This window comes from Athene cunicularia (assembly GCF_003259725.1).
Source record: "Athene cunicularia isolate RWA chromosome 21 unlocalized genomic scaffold, athCun1 chr21_part1, whole genome shotgun sequence".
NCBI classification, from domain to species: Eukaryota; Metazoa; Chordata; class Aves; order Strigiformes; family Strigidae; genus Athene; species Athene cunicularia.
Genome location: NW_020799127.1, coordinates 2,612,430 through 2,623,337, shown reverse-complemented (window position 1 = coordinate 2,623,337; position 10,908 = coordinate 2,612,430). Strand labels below are relative to the sequence as shown.

At 42.9% G+C, this 10,908-nt stretch overlaps 1 protein-coding gene across 1 annotated transcript in view; it reads left to right on the top strand.

The window, feature by feature from the left end:
• KAZN (kazrin, periplakin interacting protein) overlaps positions 1 to 10,908 on the top strand; it is a 166,959-nt gene that overhangs the window by 8,416 nt on the left and 147,635 nt on the right. The gene's annotated exons all lie outside the window — the stretch shown is intronic.

Below are 10,908 nucleotides of genomic sequence, written 5' to 3'. Positions count from 1 at the left end.
GGGGGGGGATTGTGTGTGTGTGTGTGTAAAAGCTCTGCAAGCTTTAATTAGAGTTCATGAGAGATAAATGAAAAGTGTCTTCATAAATGTAGAAGAAGCAATTATGGGAGACCAGAGTGTATCTGCTATCGCAGCCGTTTATCAGCAATGTGGATTTCCAGTTAATAAGAAGACCCCAATTGTGCAGCCAACAAATGAAACCAAACCTCGGTTGGCTTCACTCTGCGCTCAAAAAGCATCTACTGCATGAGTCGAGGACATGAAGACTCAAGAAAAATGTTTTATTCCCTCCAAATGCTCAATATGTTTTCTTCTGCCTTGGAGAGTCTTGCTCCATTTCTAGTTAACAAACAAGAAAAAAAAAAAACAAACACTAAGCCCCCAAAGCAAGCTCCATCAGTACCATGTCGCCGTAATAAGTCACTGGGAAGCCCGAGAGCTCCATCACGGAGCAATTACTTCTCCTGAGTCAGCTGCAAACTTTCCCTCCAACCTGTAAGCTCAGGGGTCATCAAAGTTGAGTCCAGCTGGGAGGTGTGGGCCAGCCAAGCTTTACATTTGTATTTTTGTCTCGGAAAGACTAATAAATATTTAATGGTTCTGCGAGATAGAGCGGGTGTTTGTGTTCTTTCCCCATATATCAATAGTTGCTTTAAGCGCTTGCTTGATAAAAATTAAGCTCTTTTTCTTGAATTCTTGCCTCGGATGCTGGATAGGGAGCTAATTTTGCAAGCGAAAGCTGTCTTGTTTTTGAAGGCAAATTCAAATGGAAGAGCTGGTTTTTGAAAGAGAATGCTGGTCTGCTATTCCTGCTGAAAAGAGGCAAAAATATTCAAAACAGCCATGCAAGTTAACCCTGGCAACAGATCTGGTCCAGATGTTGTAATCCGTTATACTTTAACTCCTTCTAGGCTGTAGGCTAAGCTGCTTTCAAGTGAAAGCATCCATGTTAAATAAGCTCAGTCTGATTTCATTTCTACAGAGCTTTGGCAACTCGATTTTCTCAGGACGCAAATTTCCTGAGCAAGTAGATGGATTCACTGGTCGCAAGATCCCATCATCACTTAGGATCTGTTCTCCCTGTTGGGAAAAGGTGTCTTTTATCTGTGGTGTAAATTTAAGGATGTAATTTAATTCCCATCCTCCTCATTTATCTGTGAGTTGGCAATAATATTTGCCTACTTCACAGTGATCGTGTGAGGCTCTTCATTAATTAATGTGTAAAAGCTTTGAGATCCTTAGGATGAAAATTGCTTTAAAAGATGCTGTTAATAATAAATATCAAGTAATGCACCTTGGTACCTCTTAGCAATAATTGGTGCTATCGTTCCTGCCCAACTCTTCTATGAATTAAAAGGCTTTGAGTAGGACTGGAACCACGAATGGGATTGGGACCAATTAACATGTAATCATATGTCAGTTTTTATATCCTTGACTCTCCTGTCATGGGACTCTCGGGAAAATCTCCAGGGATTTAATGGTGCAATGTCAGAATTCAGCCCCAGACATGTTTGTGTGATAATTGCTGGATAGTCTGTGCTCTTCTGGCAACTTGGTTGCTTAGTGATTAAGCTAAAAGCAAAAGTATGCTAGTTTAATATTAACATAAATGGAATTAGCCACTCTCTCTGTGAGTTAAATGTTACATGAAAACTTTCATTATAAGCAAACCATGATTTTTTTTTCTTTTGATATTTGAATTTAATTAACTATTTTGTTGAAATGCTGATAGTTTTTGACCTGCTCTTTGCACTTAACCTCTACTCTGGCATGTAGAGGCTGGCTCTTATGGAAAATCCAATAATTTGCTGCTCAGTCACCCAGCTCAAACTTTTATTAGATTTCAAGCATGCAGCACTTCCTCTCCTAAATGTTGAGGCTCTGAATATGTATCCCATGTAAATAAAGAGCTCACATAAAGAAATTACCTGATCTATCAAAGATATCAACGTTATTTCTATGGCAGGGGAAAGCACTGAACCCTGGAATGACGTGTAGGTTGGAGCCAGGAGAAAGGACCGTGTGAATTAAACCCGACTTAATACATAAGAGAGTTGATGCTCAGTAAAGTGCGAGTTTATAGCAAAGCATTTCCCCCTTATCAGCAACCCTGGCAACCCCTTTATTCACTGCCGAGTAGGAATTGTGCCGCACAAAGCGCACTGTGAACATTACTGGTGCCACATGGGGGAGATGTTGAAGAAGAGCTGGACTGCTCCGCTCCAGCACACCGACTTCCCAGGACAGAGGTGTCTAGGAGCCTAATTACTTTGAAATTTTACTCGCCCATGTCATAAGCATTTAAATATCCCGTATACAAGGGCTCTGTGACAAGCCATCTGAAAAACCATCCCTCTTGGCTTGAGGGCGTGTGCAGCATCTTCCAGTTGCTGAAGGTAAGCCAGCCCATGAGGTGATCCAGCAAGGTAAAATAACGAGCGGTGGAGTCGGAGGGCTCGATCTCTTGGCGCTGGTGCGGTGCCTTGGTTTAGCATCACTGCAGCTCTCGTGCTTCTGTCTGACAAGCGGGGGTTTGGAAGGGAGGGGTTGGAGGAGCGTGGGGAGGCTGCCTGGCCTGCGGAGTTCTTGCTGCTGTTTCCCAATACACAAGAAGTAACAATAGGCCCATACAAGTGACTTGTGACTTACACAGGCCCGCTGGCCATCTTCCTTGTTTCTTCTTAAAATAACACTTCTCACAGCACCTGTGAATAAGTGGTTAATGCTTATTTATACATGAAAAATCTCCTTAGAAATGTCTGTAGGGAAAGAGAGTGTATGTGCTACATGAAAGCCAAAAAAAAAAAAAAGATATTCTTTTTGAATACCTTTCCAATATCCGCGTTTTTCTGCAATGGTTTAAAAAGACATTTGCTCTAGGACTCTGATATACTCTATAATATTCTAGTTTAACAGGTAGAAGCAAGTACATTTATAAAGGGGGTGAGCTGTTAACACAGGGATAGGTAGCCTGGGGGAAGTCAAGATATCCTAAGTTTTCAGCTTAGAAAAAAAAAAAAGAAAAGAAAAAAAAAGAAAAGGCTACAAATGCACAGCACATCCCCCAAAAGCAGGGAGTGCTGTCCCCTTTGAAAATGTGCTTCCGCTGACTTCAGGGGAGCTTTGGCTCCTCTTTCAAGCACAACCTTCCCTTTCTGGCCCCAGACTGCCAGAGGCTGAGAGAATATAGAAACTTTTTTCCTCTCTGTCTTTCTACATAGAGGAATTCAAAGTCCCTGCATGATGTGCGCCCCAATTAATATTCCCCAATTGTTTCCATTTCCCTTCCAAATGATGTCAGTCTCCATTATTTATGGCATAATGGTACTAAGAGGAATGTCTGTTTTTCTGAAATATTTTATCTCATTTTTGTGTTCACAACAATCTCTACTCATCTCAGGATTTTTCTTTCCCTTTTTATCCGTCTGGCTTTGTCTTACATTGCAAAAGACCTAAAATAAAATAATGAAAACTGTCTTAATCTATTACCACTCAGTTTGTACATTATTAATAAAGAAGGCAGTATAATTAGGCTGCAGAATGCACAGTGAACACAACATTAAGATGTCCTTAAGTAACATCTGTGGCTGATGCTTGTCTTATATTGGCACAAGCCACCAAGATTTTACGTGAAAACAGTATTTGTGTCTGGCATTGCTTTTACAGAATACAGTGGCTTCATTTTTCACTAGCCGCCTGTTAAAAGAAAGCATGAATTTCGTAGCAATGAATGCTCAGCTCTATTTCAGTCATGTTTAAGGTGCAGATCCTGGTCTCAGCGTCGTCGTTGCTTTGCGGAAAACTTTTTTCTCTTGCTTGCTTGGTCATGGAGCTGATGGGATGTGGTGGGCAGAAACTCCTCTGTAAGGGCACTGCTTCTCTCCTGCTGCTCGCGGTTCTCTTTGCAGTGGCCAACCCCTGCGATCCCCATCCCCTTGCTCATCAAATACAACTGCCTGCAAGGACGCCAGGAAGCAACAAGGTGCTTTTCCACTCCTTCATCAGCGTAAACCGATGGTTTGATCTTCTGCCCGCGCAGTCCTGAGGAGTGACTCGTGACATGGGCAGATCTCTTGAACCAGGGGTGTCAAGGGTGTTTCCGTTTTGATTTGTTCCCAAGGCAAGTCTTGGGATAAGATATGCAGGAGATCTTACCATTCCTGCACACACAGTGCTGCAAGGACATTCCTGCCACAGGGTTAGCTGTGTCCAACATGCCCCATCCCTTCTTCATCAGCTTCAAGCTGCTGGCAGGGGACCAAAAAGGGATCTTTTGAAGAAGAGGGACATTTCCCAGGGCGGGTGTGTCAGCCTCCACACCTTTGGCAAGGGCTGCTATTCCAAAGCAAACTGCTTCAGAGTTGTCCTGAACTATGTCAGATTAAATTCTTCAACTGTAGGCCAAACTTGGGTCAGATTTTCAAAACTCAGCTTCTTTGAATTTTTGCAGTGTAATTTTTTCAGCACACAAAGTTGCATTTGCACAAACGGCATCCAGTCTGAAACAGGAGCTGAAGTGGTACTTGGAGATCCTTCCTGTGTGGTGAAAAATATCAAGGAAGCAGTTCCCATGATTACGGACTTCTTAAAAACTGCTATGAATAATACACTTGAGTTTCTCTTAAAGAGCTGTGGCAGCGATGCTGTAACTCTTATGAATGCATGGAACTGAAGGCGTGATTATAATTTTTCCACATGGCTGGTTGCCACTTCCACAGCTGTGACACTGCTGGGGGTGAGGGGGACCAGAGGCTCTTCCAGCTCTGGGCGCTCTGCTCCCTGCACAGGGTTCACCACAGCCCTTTCCTGGTTAATCCTAGAAGGGAAGAGGCTCTCTGGAAAGTGCTACCGATATCTTCCCTTAATTTTCTGGCTTGGCGAAGGGGCACTAGATCAACAGCAGTGTTGCTCTGTAGGCATTTACTTCTACTGGGGTTTTCTTTGGGTTTGGGTTCCTTCTTTACCACACCGACATCCTGTTAAACCTGGTGTGGCAAAAGAAGCCAAATTCTTCCTTATTTCTTGGTGTAAACTTAGAAATAAAGGGGAAACTTCAAAGCAATCATTAGCCATTGTCCTTGCAGCCAAAGCGTGGACCTGTTTTGCTGTCAGTCCCTCATGGACACTTCCTTGCCAAACCATCCAAACACTTCATTATCTTTTGCACAGACTTGAGAGGAGAATTAAGCTGTTACTACCCAAAACACAGGTGGAAAAACATCCCAGGTTACTGTCTAGTGCAGTAAAAACAAGTGCACTTTGGTAGCAGGTGCTGTGGCTGAGACTTCATTTGTGTGCACATCTGAAATGAAAATTGAATAACGGCTTTTTTTTTTGAAGGGTTTAAAGGGGTTTTAAAATAGTGTTTACAGTGAAAAGTTGCATAGAAATAACTATGCGCTCCCCACTCATCTTGTTAACGTAACCCTTCCTGTCAAATCCAGAATTATTAACCTACCCGAATCTTCCTGCTGCACTTCCATCGCTCATATGATCTGTGATGACTCTGCACAAACAAAAAAATAAACCAGTTGTACAGCTGTATGAATGTATCAGCTCCACTGAAAACATGGGAAAATGCAATGTTTGCAAAAGGGGGAAAGGGAATTGATAATGCAAAGGATTTTATTGTGGCACATTTGAGAGTAGAGCACACAATGGAGAGTGAATAAAGACCTTATAAAAATAGTTGGCAGCAACTCCTCTAAATCTTTCAAGGTATGAGTTTCTTATTTTAGTTGATTTACTGGTCTGACAAAGAAGCAATCATCGTTAATCAAAATAACTCACTCCTACTCTGTGTATGAAAGCCGAAGTTAGATGAAGGTCATGGAAAAGAGATGATAAACTAGCCTGGGGTGTTTAGTGGTTGGAGTTTCTTAGGAAGCTCATTCTAGAGGAGAAACAGATTTTTGCAAATGCTGATTCTTTTTAAAATGGATTTTTTTAAAAAAGTAAGGTTTGTATCTACAGCAGACTGACAGATGTGATGTTCTTAAGCATGCATGAAGGGATGATTTCCTGACTGCTTTTAGTAGCAAGAGGTACTGTATTGCAAAGCATTTGGTATTCCCCTGGAGGCAGGGAGGGAAGTAAAGATTTGGATAAGATATGCAGGAGTTGAGAAGGGATACGGGTCTGTGGGTGCCAAACCACATTTTCCGGGTAAGCTTCAAGAGACTAAGCCTCTGACACTTCTGAGAAATTTCTCTCTTGTGCATAATTGAGATTTCTATCTTGTGTCTGAGTGCGTTTCTATTTGGGTGAGTGTCTCTCCTTGTCTTTTGGGGGTGCAGCGTGTCATTGCTATGTTCCTCGCGCTGCTCAGATCTCGCTGGCCCATAGGGCGTCCCACCAAGGAGGGTGTTGGTAGATACCTTATTCAGCAGTTTGCTGATGGCTGAGCCCCAAATAAGACAAAGCTGAACAGGCAGAAGACCAAGAAACCTTCAAAATGCTTATGCTAATGGCTCTTAACAAGTTCCATGTTTTGCCTTGAAACTCACTTCTTTAGCTAAAATGTTATCTGCATTCTGTCTAGAAGTTAGAGAGCAATATCTAAATTCAACCAAAAGCAGTTGCCTGAAACAGCGAGGACTGCCAGTGACTGTAGACAACATCAATTAGCATTTTGGTGCCAGAATTATCAATAGCTCTCTTGCCACTAGCGTTTATTGTTAAGAAACTAAGTTGAGAACTGCGTATTTCACTTGGATAACGTAATGTGTGACCTTAGCAATGATGAAGGGACACCAAGTCCCTTAGAAATTTAATTTAAAGCCAAATGCTTTGTGGTTGACATTTATTTTCTCTTCTCTCTTCTTCTTTTCCCGTGGACACTTCTGATGAGTCTACACCTTTTAATTTAAAAGCTTCCATGATGTATCTGAAATTTCTGAAGTATATTCTTATACATCTTTTGTTTGCATAATCGGTAACACAAACATTCCTGTGGTCTGCAAACATCCACAGAAAGCAAACAGAAGATCAACTCCCAAATATTGGGGACCAGTCCAATATTATGAAAGCTGTAAGCTATAATATAAATAGCATACACCTATGTCAGCTCATGAATTAAATTATATTTCCAAGAGATCTCTTGTGGCAGCCTACTAAAATAATATATTACGTGCTCAGAGGCAGCATTCGACTGATACAATGAAAGGGGAATAATTAAAGGCTTCTCAAACCTCAGATGTGCCAGCAGCTGCAGGTCCATTTGGGAAGCAGCTCTGGGGCCCGCACATGTCCCTCCTGCAAGGATGGAAACCCATTACATGACACTTGTGGAGAATAAACCTGGAGGGGGAAGAGCTGCTCTGCCCAGGATAAATATGTAAAAGCAATCCACTGGGAATCATGAAAAAAAAAGAAAAAAAGTGGTAGCAGGTGGCAGCACTTCTTTTCACCCTACAGAATACATATTTAAAGACAAAATGGAGAGGAGGAGCCAATTAGTGGGATTACTGAGCTTCAAGAGGCAGGTGCTTGCATTCCAGCTAGGAAACTGCTGCTTCCTATTAGATGAAATGTAGGTGCTTTGTATACAACAGGGGCTTTGGCCACAAAGTTTGGTTAATTACAGAAGCAGAGGATAAAAAGAAATAAGACCTGATTGTAGCTTGTTTCTCAGGGTACAAAGGACCCATAAGGCAGCATTAAGACTCAATTAAAACTGAATTTTTAGAGCTGAGCAATTATGCATGTTCACTGTGGAAGTCCTAAAGAGAGGGTGGCACATCCTACGTGGCCTTTTGAAAGGTGGGGAATCGGGAGATGGCTATAGCTTGTGTCTGTATGACGTTGCTTTGGGATGCAAGGCAATGGCATAAAGGTTTTGGCTTTGAAAATAGTAATAGAACTGTGGCCATACATTCCTACTTAAAACACAGGAAAATGAACAGCTGAGAGCAAACCTATGGGTTAGCACCAGAGAAGAGGCTAAAATAGAAATCCTTTTGCTTGTCTGGATGTAGCTCTTGCTCTATCTGAGCTGTGTATCTTTTCCTGGCTGTGAAACAGATGGTCTTTATCGGCAGAGTCCTGGGAGCAAGAGACCCAGCCAGCACTGGGAGGGCTGGAAGGCACCGTGCCCATCTCCTGCGGGAAGACCAGATTTTGCAGTATTCACCAGCAACCTGTCCTGGATAGCGAAGGAGGGACTTTTATGGAGCTACAAAGTGATTATTAGTTTGTCTTAGTCACAATTTAGAGCCTTGAAGTCTTTGCCGCAGGGAAGAGGTGGAAAGGCAAGCAGGGGCTGTGCACAGCGCTGGCAGAGTCGAGGAGAAATTTGGGGAAAATGAAGTTCCTGAGTGCTTGGCCTTGCTCCAGCCATGTGCACTCCACAAAGGATGGCAAACCGAGTCGGGGCTGAACAAGATCCGAGTGTCGTTTTCCAGTTACTTTGGGATGAATAAAAAACGAAAGAGGGAAATAACTTTGCTGAGGTGCATTTTGGGGCACTCAGGCCGTGTTCCTGATTAGCGAGGTGGCAGTGCGAGACATTTTGGAGCGTCTCTGCTGCCTGAACCATTTGCTATTGGCTGTGCATCGTGTTTACCCCTGGCTTTGCTGCCTCCTGCTTTTTGGCGCATAAAGGAAAATCCCTTCAATTCTGCAAAGGAGTCTTTCAGCAGGCAACCTTCTTCCAAGATAGAAAAGCTCTTGAGTCCTCATTAATTGCTGCTAGTTCATTGATAGTATTTTTCGTTGCCCTTTTAAAAACATGTAACTAAGTAGGACTGGGGGTCAAATATGTTTGCAATATAGAAAGAGCAGTTTCCTGCTATGTCATTGGATCAAAGTCAATAGTTTTGAAATGGTCGTAGTATTTATAAGAGGTGGTGGATGGAATGGTTACCACATGTAGGTATGAGTTTTGTAGAAACATCTATTTTAGTAGTGTTTACATACAAACATACAGATGTTAAAACCCAGGTCCCGCTTGCTGTTCCAGATACTAAAGGCTGACACGGACAGCTCACGGTGAGGGCAGGTTTTGTTATGAGCTGGACACAAGCTTGCAAGGAAGAGAGCAGGACTTCTTGATGCGAAGACAAACTTCTGAAGCTTTGGGTGACTTTCTAAAACGGGTGGACTCTTGGGCTCATTATCATCATAAACCCACTCAAGTTATGAAAGGCGGGCACTGAAAAAAGCTGCATTCGGCCAGCTCCTCGGCTTTCTGTGATTGCTGAACAGTGTTTGTAACGGAGAAAAACAGCAAAGTCCCCGAGCAGAGGAACAGATTGGTAAAAAAGCTGCATTAGAAAGAAACCTCCTGGCTACATCGAGGACAATAATGGAGGTTTTAAACAATGCTTTGCTCCGTAGGTGTCACAAAAAAAGAGGGCAGCCAGAAGGCAGCCTGATTTCTGGCACAGGCTGGTTGGGAAGCACTCGGTGGTATTGCGGCAGTCAGCTGCCTCCGGCAGAGGAGGTTAACTGAGATTCCTGGGATAGAAACCTCAGCCCTGCGCTTCTTGTAAAAAACAGAGATCCCAGTAATGCGTTTTTAAACAACCCCCCAAACAAGGGAACAGCTGGAGGTATTTGTGAATGATCCCAGGCTGAGGAATTGCCTGGAAATATTTTTTTTGGTGGGTTTCTGAGGCTTTCATAAGGAACTGAACCAAGAGCTGGATCTGGAATGGCCCAGAAAGCAGAGAGAGAGTTGTGAAAGAGCTGCAATTATCTTCTGACAAAGCAATTAAAATTTGACAAGCAGAGGTGGTCTCGGGCAGCAGAACGAAGCTTATGGAAGTGGACAGGGCTCATGTGAGTTTTATAGTGAATCCAAAACACTGGGGGGGGGAAAGCGCCTGAGGCAGAAACTTGGGGGACATTCAGTGTGACATTTATACCCCGTGGAGCCACGCTTAACTCTCCAAATTCCCAGAGGAATAGGAATTGCTTCCTGCCTGTGTCTTTCACTAGGCATTTCGTGATTTTCCCTTCTAGGGTCTCCAGTGATCCTAACTGAGTTAGCTAAAGGTTGATCTTTTTTATCTCTCTCTTCCCCATTTTCCGGAGAAGGGAATATTAATAGTGACACTGTGCCCCTCTCATTATTGTGTGGTGATATAACAAACGGGGAATGTAATGGGTAATATCAAATATTATAATCACAACAGTGAAACAATATAATCAATAATATAATCAAACAGATGATTATAACCTAACAGGGACATGTCCCCTCCTCCCCTGTGCAGTTGGCGCAGAGCACCCAGCCCTGCAGCTTCTCTGCCAGCAGAGTGGGGCAGGGACTTTTGGACTCAGCATCTGCCTTTTGCTGTAGATGGACTGAAAAGGACATTTTTTTCTCTATTTTTTGTTTTCTTTTTTTTCTTCATCTTCCTCTTGCACACTGCAGCCCCCAATGCCCTTCCCCTCGGTACAACACTTGACCCAATGTGCATTATCTGGTAGGGTGGAGTGTCAAAGCAAAAGCTGGGAACACTTTTGACTCTTCATCCCTGCTTTGCTGCCATCTTGCAGAGTGTTCTTGGACCAACTGCCTAACACCTTACTGTCTGTTTTTCCATCTGTATAGCACGGAAAGATTACTGTCCTTGGCCACACCAATGTTTGTTTTGGGGTGAGTAGGGTAGTTATTTATACAGTGCTTTCATGATTTGAAGGGCTGCTCTAATCTATCTTTCATCACTTTAAAACAATAGTGGCAGAAGGTAATGGCTTAAATAACTTGACGCATCTAGCCCAATATCAGTGAGCATCAAACCGTGCCAGAATTCTCAAAGTGCATGGAGGAGAGTACTTCTGTGCTGACTTGTGTTTTTCTGTTTTTCAGTTTCAAAAAACGCTCGCAGGGGTGGAGGGAAAGCAGGTGGGTGAATTTGTACTAAACAATTCTTGGTACGTTTGGAAAGGCTCCTTTTCATCTAG